Raw genomic sequence first — 19,476 nt, 5'->3', positions numbered from 1 at the left:
TTACTCCATGTCACACAGGCAGTAAATGAAGAGAAGAGATTCAAACACTTATTTGTATGACTTCAAAGCTTGAGCTCTTTGCAACCAAGAACCCCACAAAGTACGATAATAAAAGCTAATATTTACCAAGCATGTTCTAGGTGCCAGATACTGTTCCGCAGAGTTTATGTGCGTCAACGAATCTAGTTTTCATGGCAGTATGATTTAGGCACAGTTGTACCCACTGGATGGATGCAGAAACCGAGGCAGAGAGGAGTTAAGTAACTTGCTAATAATTGTTAGAGCTGTGACGGGAGACACGTTCGAGGGAGGCCTGCCAGGGCCGGAGGGAGACGCTCACGTCTAAGCTGGTATTGAAGCAAAGCCTCGGTGTGTGTGGGTATCGGGGAGTGGCGCGAGGGTGGCTGATCTGAGCTGCAGGGAATGGACACTGACCAGTGTTGGGACTTCTGTCTCTGTCACGTTGTCACGGAGAAAAGGAAGGATGAGCTTAGCCAGGGCAGAGGCCCTGGGGACACAGCCTTAAATAAAGGCAGAGAGAAAAATCGGGCCAGGATAACGGGGGTGAAGGTGGGGAAGTGAGAAGGCGAGAAGGAGGGAAGAGCTGCCCCCAGCCCCTTTGTGGCTCGGCTCAGCAGCACTCAGCAAGACACCTGCCGGCAGCCAGCGGCCAGGCGGGAGCTGGGCAGACACAGGACACAGCCCTGGGGAAGTCTTCTTGCTGTGAAGCCAAGGACGTGGATCCGAGGCCCATTCAGGGGAGGTCTTATTTTTCCAGGAACTGAAATCTGGAAAAAGAGAGCTCAGGCCGGCCTGGAAGCTGGGAGTCCACGCAGCAGGAGCCGCAGCATCACGGACTAGGGCCTGCGAGGGCCTGGAAGTCAAGGACACGGGAGCCCTGGAAGGGCCCTTTACTGAATTAAAACCGTGCTGAGCTAAGCAGTTGCATGGGGCGGAGTGAGTGGCCTCTCGACACTTCCTCCTCCATCCCCCGAGTGGTCCTGAAGACAGTCAGGCACCAGCCTGGCCACATGCAGGACCTAAGTGGGCTGGGGGTGGGACAGGCACCTGCCTGGACGGAGGACCAGGTGCGGGAGAGGAGGGTCTGACCTGGTGTATACATGTCAGCAGCAGAGAGGGGGCCTGGCTTTTCTCCCACTAGGAGTGGTGGCCTAAATCCAAGCCTTTCTGCTTCCTCAGAGCAAGAGGCTCACACTGCATTATTGTACCCACAGTGGATCTGTTCCCAAGTGTCAAAGCCTGAGTCAGAGCGATTGCAGTGGCCAATGGATTTATCCATCCACGCATCTACATATTCGAATGCATTTCTGCCCCAAAGCAAGGCCGTTCCCCCTCCAGCTCTTCAGATCCTGACAAACGCTCAGAACGTCACTTGTCTCTGTCTCTGGGCTCCTGGGCGTAGATGCATCTTGCGTGGACTGAGCCATGCAGCTCCAAGCACGATTTATTTTAAGAGAAAATTGCCCACCTTTTAGAGTAAAGAAAGTTGAGAGCAGAGCTGAGCGACTTCATTTCCACTTCCTAGGATAGCGACTGAGGAGTGAGCTTCCTTCAGCTTCAATTGCTCTTCTCAGAAAGTTTTTATTTAGCTTAATAGAAGAAAGCACAGTTTCTAGACCAAAGAGGAAAAAAATAAGACAAGGCGAGGCGAGTAAGTAAAAGACATTTTAGCTCTGACTTTCATAAAAAAAGAAATCTGTCTCTCTCTCTCTCTCTCTCAGTTTTATTTGGATTTTTACCAACGATCAATTGCCATATATATTATAAAGCACCGGTGTAATAGGTAAAGGCGTGGCATATAGATGACAAGAGAAGAGAAGAGGAATGGAACAAAATGAACTGAAATACGCATCCAAAGCCATTGTTGTAAATAATATATCTTATAAGAAATGGCCACAGGGGAGTGAGGAGATAAAAATAGCACCACCGTGTGAAATAAGGGCTGTGACATTTTCTGCAGAAGCTGTTGTTTCTGTGCCAGCGAACAGAGATGCTAACAAAAGGATGCAGTAAGCAATGCCCCTTAGATGTCTGTCCTTTGTGTGGCATGTGTTGTGCGTTATGTAAGGAGCTCGCTTTGCCACCTACATGCTTGATTTTTTTTTTCTTTGTGAGGATTAAAGGAGACCATCCTACATGGAGCTGTCAGGCATCAGTCAATGTGGGTTGAAATGAACCACGGTGAGCGACGCCCATGCAGGTTTCATCCAAAGGGAAAATGAAGACAATGCCCTCGAAGTTTAAATAATGGCATAGACATTATTTATTTCTCCAGGCTTTAATTCCAAGAACCAACAGGACAGGAAAAATAAAAGAATAAAAGGGTATACATTGTATTTCCTGCAGTAGAGGTGTCTCAACCTAATGAGTCTCTTGGATCCTAGTTTGCTTCAGAATATCACCAGGGGTGATTATAACTTGCAAAAGTAGACCAGAAAAAGGCATGCCTTCCTGTGTCTTGGCTGTAATTAAAGCCACAAGCCGTCACATAGCGAAGAGGCCAGCTGCAGCCCTTCAAACCTTTAGTACCCTGCCATTAAAAATAGATTACAGCGCAAAATATGTACCAAAAATAATCCCAATAAAAAATTTGCACATTTGATTACTATAATTGATTTTTTTTCCTTCTAGATATGAATAAATGACCCAGGCTAAATGCCAGTTCCTTGCAAAGAATTTCACTTAAGCTCCACTGAATTGAAAAAGCTCAACCAGACTCAACATTTCCAACTTCCTAGCAAGTAGCAGAAAATCTACCTGACAGTTGCTATGGAAACACGAACAGGAAGAGTGAACCACCAGCCTATAAATCCACAGAGAAACCTTTCTTAATTGGAAGGCCTTTAACCCACACATTTTTCTCATAGCTGCAGAGCTTATTTCTAAAGAGATTATTAAATTCTTCAATTGACTTATGAAGGATGCTTCCCACTATATTACTGTGCTTTCGGTTGCTCGTTCTTTATATCTGTTTCCAAAATTACAAAGCAGACCAGGGATAATAAAAGTTAACACAGATGTTTCAATGAAAAATCCATATGATGTTCTGAAAATAACTTCGGCGGTGACGCTGAACAAAAAGGATTCCAACACAGGAACCGAGATGGTATAGACGTGTTTGTTTCAAAGCTGTGTCTGGCCTCCAAACTTCTTCAACCGCCCTGATTTTGACATATTAACGCGGTTGGGAAATCCTGACAATATTTTCTGATATTTAAGAGGGCTGACCAAATCAGAAACATGAATAAATGAGGTGGTAGGGTATGTTAATTTTATGTTCACTTTTGATTTTTTTTAAAAATGCTCTTTTCTTTACAATTAGTTAGCAAATACTAACCGGTATGGGACTGACTAAACAAGAAGCAAATGAACAGAACTTAATGGGTCAGTGAACTTCAATGTCATTGGGGTAGTTTTGGTCAACTAATTCATTACAGTATGACTCACTTAACGTCATCAATAGGTTCTTGGAAACTGCAACTTTAAGGGAAACAACATGTAATGAAACACATTTTGCCATAAGCTAATTGATAATACACAAAAGCTACATCGCTACAGTGTATTTCTGGTCACAACAACGTTACCAAACTTTGAAATAAAGACCGAAATACTTCTAACACTAAACAGTGAAATAAATGTGAGCTATACATTTAAGAAAGATTGAAAAAGGAAGATAATTATTGCCCAATTATTCCAGCTCATAGTCCACCTGAGAAGGACGCCATCCCATCGCAGGGTACGCTCCTGCACACATCCGTGCTCATCCACACCGGAAACACGCAGACACGCCACTCAGCTGAAGGTGCACGTCTCTGAAATACGGGAGGAACCAGAGCCACCAGAGAAAACCCACTCAGACTCGTGGAGAACATGCAAACTCCACACACAGTGGCCCCAGCCAGGAATCTGTTATTTTCCTCATCAACATTATAATGAAATACTGTTGAATGAAATGATGTTATTCAAGGACACGCTGTACTTGGTTGAATTTTGTAATATGATCTACATGAGGAGTAGGGGTTATGTAGAAAATGTAGAATGCAGAAACCTACCCATGTGCACAGGCAACATTCTCTCCCTCCTTCCTGCTTTATTAAAAAAATGCCCTTCCCCCTCCTCCCAGCCCAAGCTAAGGCCCCACCTTGCATTTGATTCTCACCTCCTCCTGCCCTGTGGGGCAACTTCCTACAGGTATCATGACTTTCTCTCCTTTTCCTGTTTCAACCTCTCCCTAACTGCTGCCTCTTCTGCATTTAATTGTGCTTTGGCCTCTTCCAGCCTTCAAAATGCAAACCAACCAAGACCCTCTCTCCCATGCTTTCGTCTTGCACCCTCTCTCTCCTCTCCATTTGGCCTGGCATTTGAATGCATTTTGTTCTCTTTGTCTCTCCTTCCTTCCTGCTTGCTTCCAGTTCAGGTCCCTGGAAGAGGGTCCCCCTCTCTGCGCCCTCACCCCATCCTTAGGGTCACCGGCTTCTCTTTGCGGGCTACACCTCCTTTCTCTTTGCCAGCTGTTTCCTTGTTTCCGCTGTATGGCATTATCCCGGCTTTTCTTCCATCTTTTCAGTTGTCCATCGTCTGTCTATGTGGTGCTATTCCTCAGCACCTTCCATAAACCCTCTTCTTCCACTTCGCACCTCCCTTGGGCAACCTCAAACCTCCCCCCACCCCCCGCAATGGTTTCCATTACCATCGATAGGCTAACAACTCACAAATATTTATTTCCCCTTCATCATAAAAAGGGTGATAAAAAATATCCACCTCCTCAGGCTGCTGAGAACACTAAGACAACATTTAAAACTCGTCTGACACATTAGCAATGCTCGGTGGAAATGTTAGCTATTATTAGCATGTATCTGAGACACCTTCCAGGCAGCATGTGCAAAGCCAAGCTCACTTTCTGCTCCTCACGGTATTTCTTCCCATTGGTTCCTTCTCAGCAAATTCCCCACTTACCTTTTAGGTCCATTTTCATCGCCAACACCACCAAGAAGCCACCCTTGTCCTTCTTGGGTCAGGGGCCTCTCTTGTGGGCTGGAAGGAGGAGGAAGGGTATTTCTTTAATAAAACAGGAAGGAGGGAGAGACAGTTGCCTATAAGCATGGGTAGGTTTCTATAGTTCACGTTTTCTGCCATAACCCAGTCCTCATGCAGATTATATTACAAAACTCAATCAGGTACAGCATGTTCTCCAAGTATGCTGTATTACTGAAGTTCACATCCTACAGCATTTTAACTGCCTATTTACTTGTCTCTATTCATTTTAAGGGGGCAAAACTATATAGCTTTATCCACTATTTTATCTCCAAAAAATATGATTGAACCATGGACAAATGAAACTCGATCAGGGCACAAAATAAACCATTAACCAGAAATATCTTAACTTATTCCCTTCATGGTTATCCTGAGAGGTCTTCGATAATGTCTCGTTTCATCCTTCTGATTTTCTTTTATAATAATCTACTTTGTGCCAATTAACTTTATGGAGGTGTCCAGTATTACTTTGGTTTTAAAAAATACATTAGACAGCATGAAATTTTCAATACAGGAAGGTTGCAAAGTATGGGGAAATACGCCTGCTGGAAAGTTGTCTGATGCATGCACCCTTATACCCATCTACACAGACAGTATTTTCCCAGCATGCAAACTGAAATCTCTCTTTCAGCTGAAAAACTTGTCTATTCTGATCATTTAATTGCCTGTAGAAAAATAGTCTTTCTCTGAAACCATTTGTTTAATAACATGGACAAAGCCTTTCCCTGGTGAATGTGTGTCCAGGAGATGCTCTCAGACTGTTTGCTTTGGGGACCTCCATGCTGCTGCCTCTGTGACGCTGGGCTGGGCACAGACTCAGAGGTTTTAGTCAATGAGTTCAGGTAGCAAATGAGGGAAAGAAGTCAAGGGAACAGGGAGTATGTGGTTTCCATCTAACTGCTGCTACAGAAACAGAAGCACTTGAGATCAGTATACACACATAATTATCTCACGACCAATGAGCATGGGCAAAGTCAGCAGCTGGAAGCCCGCCTGACTTCCACAGGTGAGCACACATGCTCACTCACACACATACGCTCCCAAGCCTGTCACCTTGTGGCTGACTTTCTCATTCAAAGACTCCCTGGGTTTTCAGTGTCACATACATCCAACTTACAAAATTTTGAAAGAGACAGGGTGGGACAGTTAGAAAAAACACAACATGTGTTACTCTCGTCTCTCTATGCAATAGAGAAACCGACCACAGAAATTCCCATGACAGTCCACCTGGGGAGTGTGTATCCAACAGTGCAGCTTTGATGGGCAAGCATCTGATTTTGAGTCTAGCTTTACCTCTTGCTAGTTGTGTGACTCAGGGAAAACTTACTGAACCTCAGCTGCCTCCCCTGTGGAGAAGAAACAATAGTACCAGCCTTAGGGGATTGTTGACAGAATTATATGAGATTATATGGATAAGCTCGTAACCTCGTTTGGGTCCATACATGTTCAGTAAAAGGTAGCTACAGAAGGGCCGAGCTAAGCAGATCCGGTCTATGTGAGGTCATCTCCAGTGAACATTACTGCTAAATCTTCCAGTGCATTGATCAAAGGGATGGATGAATGAATTAGGTCATGTATTGTTTTACCACCTGGGACATCGTTTAGGATTTGAACACTAATAACTGTTAGCTATCTTTTGTGCTCTGACTATGAACACATAATTCCAAAAATATCTTTTGCAGCAGATCGTGTTCAGACTTTCATTTGAAATTCAGAAATAGAAATTTTACCTTGTTTGTTGAAAAAACATAAAATGCTAAAATAACTTTAGTGACATCTCTGTATCTTGCAGGATAATTATATATCGAACAAAAAGCAATTCTTTAGTACAGACATTGGAGTCATATTTTGTTTGCTTGTTTAGCTTTTCTAGAAAAGGAAAAAAAATCATGGCAGAAGCGTATGTCTAAGCAAGAGTGAATTTGGAAGTCTGGCTCACTGATCCAATCTGATTCACTCATCTGTACGCTACCTGTAGGGATTCTACCACGGAATACTGTGGAACATTCTTTCTCATCGGGCAACTAATTTAGTCCTTCATTATAACATTGAAATATATGTAGATATTTTTGACACTATTCCCCTTCAGTTACTTTAAACCTTGAATGGCGTATTTGTGAAATGAGGCACCAAGGGACTCCGGAGAAAAGAACGGTTTAAAGCCGAGACAGCTGAAAGACATGTCAGCATCTTCCCACCACACTGGAGACTGAATTAGGAATTCAGGCCCCACTGGCTTAGAGGGGCTTGGTCAATATTTTGGGCTTTTCAATGAACCCCCAACAGGGTTAGGAGTACTCTGTCCAAGGACTATGGGATTCACACTAGAATTAAGGGCAAAACCAAGATACCTTCCCAAAGCTTAAAACCAAGCATCTACCAGTTCAAGTTGATAAGTAGTAATTTGGCTGCCTACTAGAACAAAACTCTTCACTTCTTAAAGAAAGATAATAGAATACAGAGTCTCAACAATATACAGATCATATTTTTTTAATGAGAAGATATACACAGAGAAAAATCAGTCTGTAAAAATAGACCTACACTTGAACCTGATATAGGAATAAGGAGTTGGGGTTTTTTTTTTAAAAAAAAAACAAAAAACAAAAAATAAAAAACTGTGACTCTGGGAGGCCAAGGCAAGAGGACTGCTTGACGTCAGGAGTTTGAGACCAGCCTGAGCAAGAGCAAGACCCTGTTGCTACTAAAAATAGAAAAGATTCCAACACTGGATTAGAAATTTAAAAATTACCTCCCTCTGTTTCTAACGTCCTATTGTTCTCTTTTCTGTTCCTTGAACATACATTTATTGAACACTTATATTCATAATAAAACAAGCATTGTACCAGGTCGTGGGAAAACAGCTAGTATTCACAAAGAACTTTCTAGACTGAAGATAAACAAGTGAACAGTTTGAATAAATAGTTTAAACCTTAACAGAGGTAATCGCAGTCTGTCTTATATCAGTCCAAACAGAAGGTCACCTGAACAAGAGGGTATTGAGCTAAGGGGTAAAGGATGAGGAAGGTCTTGCAGGCAAGAGGGTTAGAAGCTTCACCCTAAAAACCTATTAGGGGATGGAAGCTATGGCTATAACCTTGTTTCTCTGAAGAAAAATTATAATATGGAAAGGTGAACAGAAGGTTTTATTCTAAGGTTTTTATTAATGACAGAATCAGGAAGAATATCCAAAATTTTTAAGTTCTATTCTGCATTCTATGTAGCTGTGTCCTTCCATAAGCACATGATAATGTTAGAGCTGATTCTGCATCCTTTCTAAGACTTTATTATATTGGTTAGTCTTCATAATTGCAAACAGTAACATATATTCCATTAATGTTAACAAAAAACAAAATGTGAGCAATCCCTTGGGGCAAGCAGAAATATTTTAAAGTTCTCCATCTAACTCCCATTCACTTCTTAGAATGTCATAGTTTTCCCAAAGGACACTAGTTTGAATGCCCAGACGTAGGGGTATAATCTTTCCTTTTGTTTCTTCTTTTAGTCTAGCTTAGTGTATTTTAATCTCAGGATTCATAAGAATTACACTCTGGGCTTACATATAAACAAATATGCCACATGCCAAACTAAATTTTATGGGTGATTCGGAAATTTTCAAGGTTAATTTGACTACACAAAATTTTCACTTTATGAGCTAACTTGAGAATGAAACCCCCACATAAAATGTTTCTTTCCTGTTGTTTCAGATGTTAGCTATTCTCATTATAATCACCAAGCTTATTTGATGCTCTTTAGCTCTTTGTATTATACAGTTGATTAATTATATTTAATATTAAAATGGATAGACAAAGTCATGTGGTTAGAATGCTTATTCTTAATAATACCCCCGTCAATACTCCCTCTTCCTGTGCCCAAAGGTACTTCTCTGCAAATATTTCGGAAAAAAAAAGAAACCTTCTTATAAAGACCACTTTCTCCATATGCCACATCGCGAAGGCCATTACTGGTAAGGATGGCAGGTAATTTCATTCTTCTCAGCCATGACGAACACCCAAACACCACCATGAAGTTGATAGCAGGAGAAACTCTGAGAGAAAGCAGGCATGGAAAACAGAAGGGGTGATTCCTGCACTGCTGCACCCGTTTGCGTCTGGAGAGACACCTGCCCTTCCTGTGTGGATCGGGTTCTTTTGCCGCCGTCTCATTCACTTCCCTCAAGAGATGTTGGTTTCCTGCTCTTTCATACTGCTTTCTTTGAACCATACTCCCCAAGATCGGGGCCAGTTGGGATTTTCAATGACAGTCCGGTAAATCCTACGAACTTGCTCATTCCGTATTCACTGTGAGGGCGTCTGGCATGCAGAGCCTGAAAAGCTAAAAACTCCACACTGGCCACTCTCTTCCAGCTGGGGTTTCGGGTGTGCTTTAGGTCTAGTCAATCACATTCCCTCCTTTGAATGCTGCATTTGAGGGAACCGAATGAGAGGAGAGGCAAGATTTGGGCATGCATTTAGAGGGGACTGTGGTAGGGACAGTGTTGTCCCAGATCTAGCAGTTTCTGTGGCATTTCCCTGATCTCACAGCTGTCTGATCGTGGCACAAGCAGTACCCCTTTTTCGTGCCTCAGTTCTGCAATGTGGTCTTGAGAATCATTCCTGGAAACTGAAGCCCAGAGTTTGTTTCTTCTTTACTCTCTACCTTGAACTAGTTTTAAATCATTGAACATCATTTCTGCTCAAACTTCATTAAATGATAAATTTCTTTCTGTTTCAACTGTCTAAAATAGATTTGAACCCTTCCCAGCACGCTCCGAGAAGGGTATTGGGGATACCCAAACTGAGAATTCCTGATCGGGCAGGGGTCTGACACTTCTCTCCATTCTTTGATTACAGATTAAGCTCATGCTCCTTTTGCTGTGTTGAGTCCTGGACAGTTTCGTGTAGGTTGAAATCCCATAAGGCTAAGGTGGCCCGTGGGATTGGTGAGGGGTTACGTGTTGCTAGACAAGTGAGTGCTTTCAGTGGTTTTCATCCCTGGGAGGTACAGTGAAATATCACTTCACTGGCATCTCTTGTCACGAAATTTGCAAGTTTGGGGGTAGAATGGGGCCCTCTGACCCTCAAGACTGGTGTTGGAGAAGGTCAGATGTCCCTTCTATTCAAGACCCCACCTTAGTGAAGTCACCATTATTGCTCAACATTCAGAAAGATTCCTTCCTCATGCATAAATCCAGCTGTACTACACATCAGCAGGTGAAGGTATTTTTTAAAACGATTGAAGGTGTGAAATATTATCTTAAAAATCTCTCCATAGCTTCCCTTTACAATTTATCTCATTATTCTTTTAGTTGGGCAGTTATTCCTAAATACCCTTGATGCAACTTTGTGTTCATTCTTTCTTATCTAGAACTCGTTAGTACAACCTAAGGTGATCTGGGTTATGCATAAGTCATTTTAATTTGCATAATAACTCCCAGTGCCTCTCTGGCATGAACTAAGAACTAAGGAAAAATCTGATGACTTCAAGAGAGCCAAAAAAAATGGTTCTTTTTGGGGAGAGGGAAATCCCTTTATAATCTTCTACTCAGAGCCTGAGGACAATATAAAGTGGCAGGAAAGAGCAAGCCAGTGACACTAGATTAGGAATTGCACAGAACTCACCCCAGGAGGGACAAGATGCCACCTTTGTAGTGAAAACAGGTTTTCCTTTTACACATGATCTTTGAGAAGCCAACAAGCTACTTCCAGGTAGAGCTCGGAGGGAGAGCTATTTCTATTTGCAGAAAGCTGATCTTAAACCAAGGGCATGAGCCTAAAGAAGAGAAAATCCCTGATCAGGCAAATTGCTACAGGAGTGTGGGGCTCAGATGCACTGGCTGTAATAATATGTGTTTTGTTCTTTTTTTTCCCTATGGCAAACACATAATGATCATAGTGCCCTGTATAAATTATGTTCATAGCCCCAGCTGACCCTTACACCACTGTACATAGTTGATGCTATTATTACCAACACTTTAGAGATTAGGAAGTGGAGGCTTAGAAATACTTAGTAATTTACCCAAGTTACACAGGTAGAGAAAGTTGAACCAGGATTACAACACAGGCAACCGAATCCCAGTGCACGAACTTGTAACTAGTAAATCATACACTATACTTAAGCCCTACCAACTAGGGTGCTCACAGAACTCTGCATGGACAATCTGGATGACTGAAGACATACTCATCAGAAACCAGTCAATGCAGCAATGCACCAACATGGCACCATGGCAAACCACGCCAAGCCGTGAGTGACAGCGGCAGCAGTCCTGTAAGAATATATCATAGGTGGCCGTTCCATCAAATGGCAATGGGACACACTTAGGGTGTAGACACAAAGATCTTCTATTTGGGAATGATTTTGCTACTCCTTGGGACATGTTGAGAAATATTTCAGAATAAAGAAACTATTTTTTTTTTGAGTATGCTGCCATCTAATTGATTATTCAAATTGCTTTAAAATGACGTCTGCAAAAACTAATGAAGATGTATTTCCAAGGTTCTGACTGTGAATTTCAGTCAAAAGGAATCTGAAAGACTCAAGTTTAGGTACCTGGAACTTTCTTCCACTGGGTATGATGGTTAATCTCATGTGTCAACTTGAATGGGCCACAGGGTGCCCAGGTATCTGGTTAAACTTGATTTCTGGGTGTGCCTGTGTTTCTAGATGGGATTAGCATTTGAATTCTTGGATTTAGTAAGCAAACTGTCCTTCTTAACGTGGGTGGACACCATCCAATCTACTGAGGGCCTGAATAGAACAAAGACCAAAAAGGTAGAGGAAGACTGAATTCTTTTTCTACCTGATGGCTTGAGCTGAGGTACCAGTCTTCTGCCCTTGGACTCAGACTTAAACTATTAGCATTCCTGTTTCTCAGGCCTTCAAACTTGGACTAGAATTTATACCACTGACTTTTCCTATGTCTCTCCACCTTACAGATGGTTGATTGTGAAACTTACCAGCTACCATAATCATTTAAACCAATCCTTTGTAATAAACCTCACTTTATATATAGATATATGTGTGATATATGAGTGAGTGAGTGAGTGAGTGTGTGTGTGTGTGTGTGTGTGTGTGTGTGTGTGTGTGTGTGTGTATCTTATTGGTTCTGTTTCTCTGAAGAACCCTGACTAGTACAATGGGCATCATGGGTCTCTGACTGGGATATACCATGATGTAGTTGAAAGAACACAGTTTTTAAAACCAGACAATCCTGAGTTTAAATTCTTGCTCCATCATTTACTAGTTTAGTGAACTTGGATCAATCATGAAAAGTCTCTGAACTTCCATTTTCTCAACTTGAAACTTTTTAGAAAAAGGATACTACAAGAAAGTTTAATAAAAGTATCAGAGATAATGTATGAAAATCTACTTGTATATCAGCAGATGAAAACACTAAAGCAGTTAAGAGAAAATGTTAGGAGATGATGCACTGTCTTCTTGCTTAAGAGGTTAGAAGGAATTGCAGGTATTTTTCCCTCTTCCACCTCCCCAAATGTAGCTATGTTTAGTTTTTGGAGATATGAGATCTTAGCCTTAGTAGTTATTATCAACTTGTGGTTAGCTGGCCAAAAACAGCTTGGTAGTTACCCAGAAGACAACCTCCATCCAGAGTTTTGTTTTTGAGAAAAATCTAAACTGTAAAAGGTAGATGGGAAGCCAACCATAGGAAGAGAATTTGGGGAGCATCCCCACCATGCCAAGGCTTATTGTAGCAGGTGCTAAGAGTACCCCAGGAGGTGGCAAGGCTTCAGTTTTGCACACATCACTGATGCCTTGAGAGCAGGATGGGGAGATTCTGCGATTCTCACTCAGTACCGATGCCTCCCAGACAGTGGGTGAGGATGCACGACGTTGTGCACACAGGACTCAAACCCTCCCCTGGCTACATAAGCCCAGGCTTCTTGTGTCACACAATGGAAGGAATGAAGGCAACTTGACAAGGACAGAGACTGAACTGTTTCTCACCAGGAGGATGGAGGCTCACAGTAGATAAAATTTAGTGAGGGAGGAAAAAAGAAAAGAAAAGGAATATTACATTATTTCAGCTTATGCATTATGAAATAACATTTATAATTCTTATAGTACTCCTTTCACAGTGTCTATGGTTTTAAAAAGGCATAGATTCTTTTAAAAATTATTAACATTGAATACTCATTCTAAGTGTTGAAAGATTCTATGCCCTCATCCCCAAAAGTAACAAATAAAGGGTTTATTTAAAAAGATTAGGAGAGAGGAGAAGGTAAGGAACTGAATCATGAGTAGTTTAGATAAGCTTTCTGTCAACAGGAATGAAGGCTTCAACTACTAGGTACTAAGTCAGGAAGACTAGTAGCAAAGAAGAAAGAAAAATAACAGTGAAATACCCTACTATGTGCCTGGTACTCTGCTAAGTGTTAAGGGACACAGACATTAGAACTCCCATTTTTGTAGATGTGGAGAGTCACATCTACAGGGTTTTAAAAATGCGTCTATATTATATAACTTGTAAGCAGCCAAGAAAGATGCGATTTATGGCAGTACGTGCAAACGATTGTTGTTTCTGCCATACATAGTTGTCTCTCTAAAGTGCCTGCTGCTCCCTGGGGGGAAAAGTTATGAGGCAAGTCTGAGATACTTAAAGGGAGCTTATTGAAATTTTATGTCACCTGCCTATTAGCAGGGAAATTCTAATTTTAAAAGGACTGAAAGAATCTTTGTAAATGCATCCATTTTCAGCTATAAGACTAAAATTTTAGGGACAGGAGACACCAGTGATTGGAACGAAAAGGCTCTAGTCCTGACAGCAGCCCACGGCCAGGGCCACGTTGTCTCGGGAAGAGTCACGTTGAGATTTCCAGCGTTCAGCTCTCAGCTCACGTGTTCCGGCTGCTCACACGTGTGGCTGTGGGCAAGGCCCCACCTCTCCTTCATTTGGGTGACAGAAAGGTTTTCATTTGTTGGGGCAAGGTTAGATTGCAAGAAGATAATCCAGAAGTTGCAAATTACGCATTTTTTCTAGATCGTCTTTCACTACGTATGCGTAGGAATAGGAAGTTCTATTATCTTTCTCAACCAAAAGTTTCTTTTATTTTCTCTGAGACAGAATCTCTGCCAAGTCCACCACCATACATGCCCTTCCCTTGGGAATTTAACCCAAGAGCAAACTGAATGTGGACATCTCAACCCTGCATAAGGAAACACAGGCCACGTTAGTCTTTTTTCTTTTTGTTTCCTGATTTTTTTTTTCTGGTTACATTTCACACATTAAGGAAAAAAAAACCAGAACAAATGCAAATTTGAAAAATGCTGGCAAAATAATTATAGTAGTTCTTGAAATACCCAGAGAGGCTGGGTAAAAACTTAGAATGTTTATGTATGAAGAAGCAAGACAGCATGGCTAATTTTAGAATAGAAAGTCTTTCTCTTGTTCTACCTCGCAGCCTCGGTGAGCAACGATTCCAGCAAGCACGTCACAGACAAACAATACATAAAGCAGGTGAAATAAATAAAATGAGAGGAGGTGGATGGTTTGGACTTTGAAGGGCAGCAATATCCTTATTCTAAATCTCCGGACATTCTGTGCTGCAGCTGGAGCACGTAGGCACAGGGGCTTTTGGCCAAGGATCCAGACTTCAGGCAATGCTGTGCTTTGGAGTGCAGTGCCTTCCTTGCAATGTCCCAAGTCCCCTATTGTGCCTGGACCCCCAGGTTGGCAGTGATATCAAGGTTGGAGGCCTGAGACCTACATGGATTCCACTTCTCACTTCTCCTTTTGGGGGCACTTTCTGTCCCTCTACCTTGCACTGAGGTTGACCAGTTGCCCTAGGGAGCTCCAGTACTTATGCCTTTGGGTCTCTCCAGGGCCTGTGGGCCCTGACACCATGAGATTAGGTCACCAGGTGTTGACACACTAATTTGGGGAGACTCTCCAAGGTAATGGGGTGATGGAACCCATCCTTTAAACTGCGTGCCACACTCAGCTGTCCCTTCGCCCACTGCTGGCACCCAGAGTGGTCACTCCTCCCCTCTATGGGCTCTGCATGTCATGCAGTCCACCACAGTTGGCCATGACAATCTCCTCCAGGCATCTGAGACCTAAACTGCTGATCCGAAATTCTAACAGACCCTTCCTGTCTATATGTTCTCTTGTCCTCAACCAATGTGATGACATTGTGCTCTCTCTGGTCTTAAGCAGTGTTGGATGAAGGACAGACCTTCCTTAAGAAGATGGTTCTGGTCTTCTCACCCAGCATGGGCCCTGGCCTCCTCCCGCTGGTGGCAATATGAGGAAGACAGAGATGTAGTCAAACCCAAACTCAGGGCTTTTTTGCCTATAACAAAAATCACCATGACTGGAGTATCACCAGGCCCTCATCTCATTGAGCTGTGAGAACTGGGGCTTGGGGAACTGATGTCACTGTGGGATGGTCATGGTCCCAGCTTTGTCTAAGAGTTTCCTGTCTTCTGTCAGCATCCATGAAACCACTGGAGGTGAACTTATTAGTGCACATGTAAGATAAAATCTCACACCCTGTGCAGTTCTTGACATTCTTACTAGCAGTTATTCACCCACTGGTCAGCTGGTAATTTGTACTTCTCTCATGACCCAATCCTTTCCCCAAAACTTTTCTTTGGGTTTTCTAAGACTCATATTCTTAAGTTACTGTCTTCTTTAATATTTGTGGCATCACATTCCCCTGTAGCTTTCTTTTATTCCCAAGGGTTTTACTCTTCAAGTGTCCATGCAATTCCTCCCCCACCCAAACTTTAAACGGATTAGGTTCTTAGGGGGTAGGTAGTAAACCCTCTTTTCTTTCTACCCTGCATTCTCCCTATAGAAAGTGGCCTCATCCACAGCCTTTGTGGTAATGGTCGTCATGATTCACGGTTTTACCAACTCTATACCCCCAGACCCTCTTTTGGGTGCCACGCCCAGGTCACTTACTGCTTAACATTTTCAGCAAGAAATCTCACAGGAACTAAAACTCAGCATATCCAAAACAGAGTCAATGATTATTCTCCGCCCCCAAAACTGACTTCTGCAGGTTTCCCCTCTGGATAATCGACATTATCATCTTCCTAGTGACTTAAGTCAGAGATTGGGATACCCACATTTAATCAAGCATAATGTTCTGTTGATTCTCTCTCTTAAATGTCGTTTGAAGCAGCCTGATTTCCTCCAATTCCACTTTCCCACCCAATTCTAAGAAACCACCGCCTACTTCCCCTGTTATTATAGCAGTTTGCTCCATGATCTTTCTGCCTCCACTGCTGCTCCCTACCAAACCGTTTTCTATTCTAGCCAGCATGACCTGTGAAAAAGTAAAAAATCTTTTCATTGTATTGCCCTATCTAAAATCACTGAATGGCTCCTTCCGTATCATTTATAATATGGTCCCACTAAGTGAGGCCTGTAGAACCATTTACTTTTCTGGGCTAGCCTCACCTCATGCTGTTCTTTGCACCCCAGCTCTCAAACACACTGTGCTTCTTTCCTCCTTAGAATTTAGGCAAATGCTCTTGGTTCTACCTTGGATGTTTTTTCTCACTTGGATGCATTAAAGATGTCACCATTTTTTTTTTTTTTTCTCTTTGCTCCCTTCTACAGGCAGAATTTATTTTCCCTCTTCTTGAAACTGTGCTGATCATGGAACTACTTTAAACAGTCTGAGGCAGTTCTGAGTCTAAACATTAAGGAAACCTGCCAACTTTTTCTTTCTGTGGCTTTGGGAGTGTTGCTCTGTCATCTAAGAAGTCTGGCTACCTTTCAGAAGAGACCATGTGGAAAGGCCAGAGGAAGAGGCAGGAATCTGAAACTACATGGAGAAGCCCAGCCATGCCATCTGACTTTAGCTTTCAAGACATCCACCCCCAAAGCAACACACATCTTAGATATTTCAGCCTTGTCGAGATGCCCAAGCACTGAAGTACTAACTGACATCACATGGAACAGAAGAATGATACAATCAAGCAGTCAACCACACAATCATGGAAGATAATAAAATGACTGCTTTGTTAAGCCACTAAATTTTTAAGTTGTTTGTTAGGCAGCCACAGAATTACGTTGTCAGGAGCAAGGAATACTATGACAATGATTAAGACGTTCTATAAATCCACAGATGGTGATTTTGGTAAAAAAAAAATATTATCTAGCAGGTAAGACAAATCCGTATCTAGAGTAAGTGACTATTCTAGAGAGAATTTGCCCTTTCATGAAGGAAGTAGCCCTAAGTAACCAGCCTGCTTAGGTTGCTAGCTGGTGACTCCAGGAAATGGTACCATATTGGAGGTTCAGTTTTAGTCCCCACTGTTGGCAAGTTATAGAAACTCAGAGGTGGCTCTGTCCAGGTCAGTTTTGATGAATTAAAGTCCATTTTTCTGGGCTTGCCTACTACAATGACCGCTTTGTTCATGATCCCATGGGGCAAGGACAGAGGATGTGGGCAAAATGTTGGTTTTCAAGAAGTAAATGACTTTGCTGCCACACAATGGGGACAGGGAAGTATATGTTTGGAGCTCAGAAAATTGTCTGGAGTGCCTAGAGTATTTCAAATGGTTTCAGGATAGCAGGAAATGCACTAGTTCTCTTGCTTGTGCTAATAGCCTATTTTTAAACAACACAATTAAGTGATATTTTCATCAAGAATAATGCATATGGTTAGACTCCAAAGGACTAATATCTCAAGAGAATCTTTGTTTTTGAGAAGAGAATTATACTTGAAGATTGAGTCCTGGAGCAACTACTTAGTAGCTGTGTTGGGTATAATTCATGGGGTTGATTACTTTTTAGTGGTTAAAGGGAAAAGTAGATAGAGCACTAAATGGTAAAAAGCTGGTACATGACTCAAAAATAAAAAGACACCTGAACTGATGGGAAGCTGTGTGCTAGAAAAAGCAAAGGTAAACAATGCAAATTGACCATAATCAAGCGTAGCTGTGCAACAGGTGGTCTTGATGCCAAAGTACATGCAAGATTTAGGGAAGTGTTGCAATACACATTCCTTTTTCTCTGATTCCTTTTTCCATTTGCTAGCAAACCTCTCTTCCATGAGAATTACGGACTAATTGGGTGTATAAAATTAATATGAGATTACGAACAGTGTATTCATAGGAACGGGACCTCGGAAAGTATAATACAACTTCAAGGAAAGAAGCTGCCGAGCCTGTGTGCTATCCCATAATCTGCTTCCTTGTTTTTACAAGTCTGAAAGATAAAATACCTGCAATACCTGTAAAATATCTCAACTCCTATGTTTCACTTATAATGCCAAGAAGGGCATGGCTATCTAAATAAGAAGATCCTGGAACTCAAACAAGGAACGATTTAATTTTTCAAGTCTTAGTTTTGTCCCATGCAATGTTAGGTTTATAATGATTTTATAGTGAAGTTGGTGACGATTAATTTCTAAATGGTATCTACTACAGCGTCCAAGTGTTTTTAAAAAATGTTGAAGAAAGCAATTCAAAACAAGTATTTATTGAGCACTCCGTGTGTGGCTCCACGAGAGTAGAGACATTGAACAGACCCCAATTTCATTAAATTCACAAAACTACTGATTTTAAATTCAGTAATCTGTGGATTTGTCAGCTTGATAAGTAATAGTCATGTGCTAGCTAAAGAAGATTCTGTGAGATGTCGAAAGTCTTCCATATGCAGATGTGTTAGTTGAGTCTACGTATCTGTCGTCAAATGAGAAAAATAAACATTCTGAGCGCATGGCATTTCAGAAGTAGAAGTTAAATCTCATAGATTTTCCTAAAGCCTCAACATCTCATTTAAATAAAGCAAACATTTAACCTCCACATTAGACTTTTAGAAGGGCTCTAATGAATAAATTAAATTCCTAATTTGTTTTGGACATCATTGAAGTGCTCAGCTATAATCTGGCATATGTACGTTTGGGGTGGCTGGTTATAGAGGATCCTTAACTGTTAAATAAATACGAGGGTCAGCTCATGTTCTAAACTCAGCTTTCAGAATTCTTTTATTCTTATTTTCAGAGTTTTGCCTGGGCAGGAAATACTATTGCCCCTTTCATATGGAAATTATTTCCACAATATGCACCATCAATATTCATCAAGTATCATACCAATTAACAAACTGTGAATAATCTGGAACAAAAATTTAATGCATGAGAACCCACAAACATCTAGGTGGCTGTTAATAAGGCTATGTTTGAGGTAATCACACACAAATTTAATTTTAAATATGCTTCCCTTAAAGAAGGGGTATCAGTGTTAATTTAAGAATTTAATTTGTATGGTGTTTTAATATTATAATGTCTTTCAAGGAATCTTTGCAAAAACATCATGCCAGTAACTTGGCTTACCACCCAGACATTTAATTTTCTTTTATGGAATGGAAATGGACTATTCCTTTTATGTTTATATAGCTTGATATAACTCCCTGGTGGAGTTAATATAATCCTATAGTATTTTAGTAAA

This window comes from Propithecus coquereli, unplaced genomic scaffold (genome assembly GCF_000956105.1).
Source record: "Propithecus coquereli isolate 6110/MARCELLA unplaced genomic scaffold, Pcoq_1.0 Scaffold177, whole genome shotgun sequence".
Lineage (NCBI taxonomy): Eukaryota > Metazoa > Chordata > Mammalia > Primates > Indriidae > Propithecus > Propithecus coquereli.
This window is presented reverse-complemented; position numbering follows the sequence as displayed.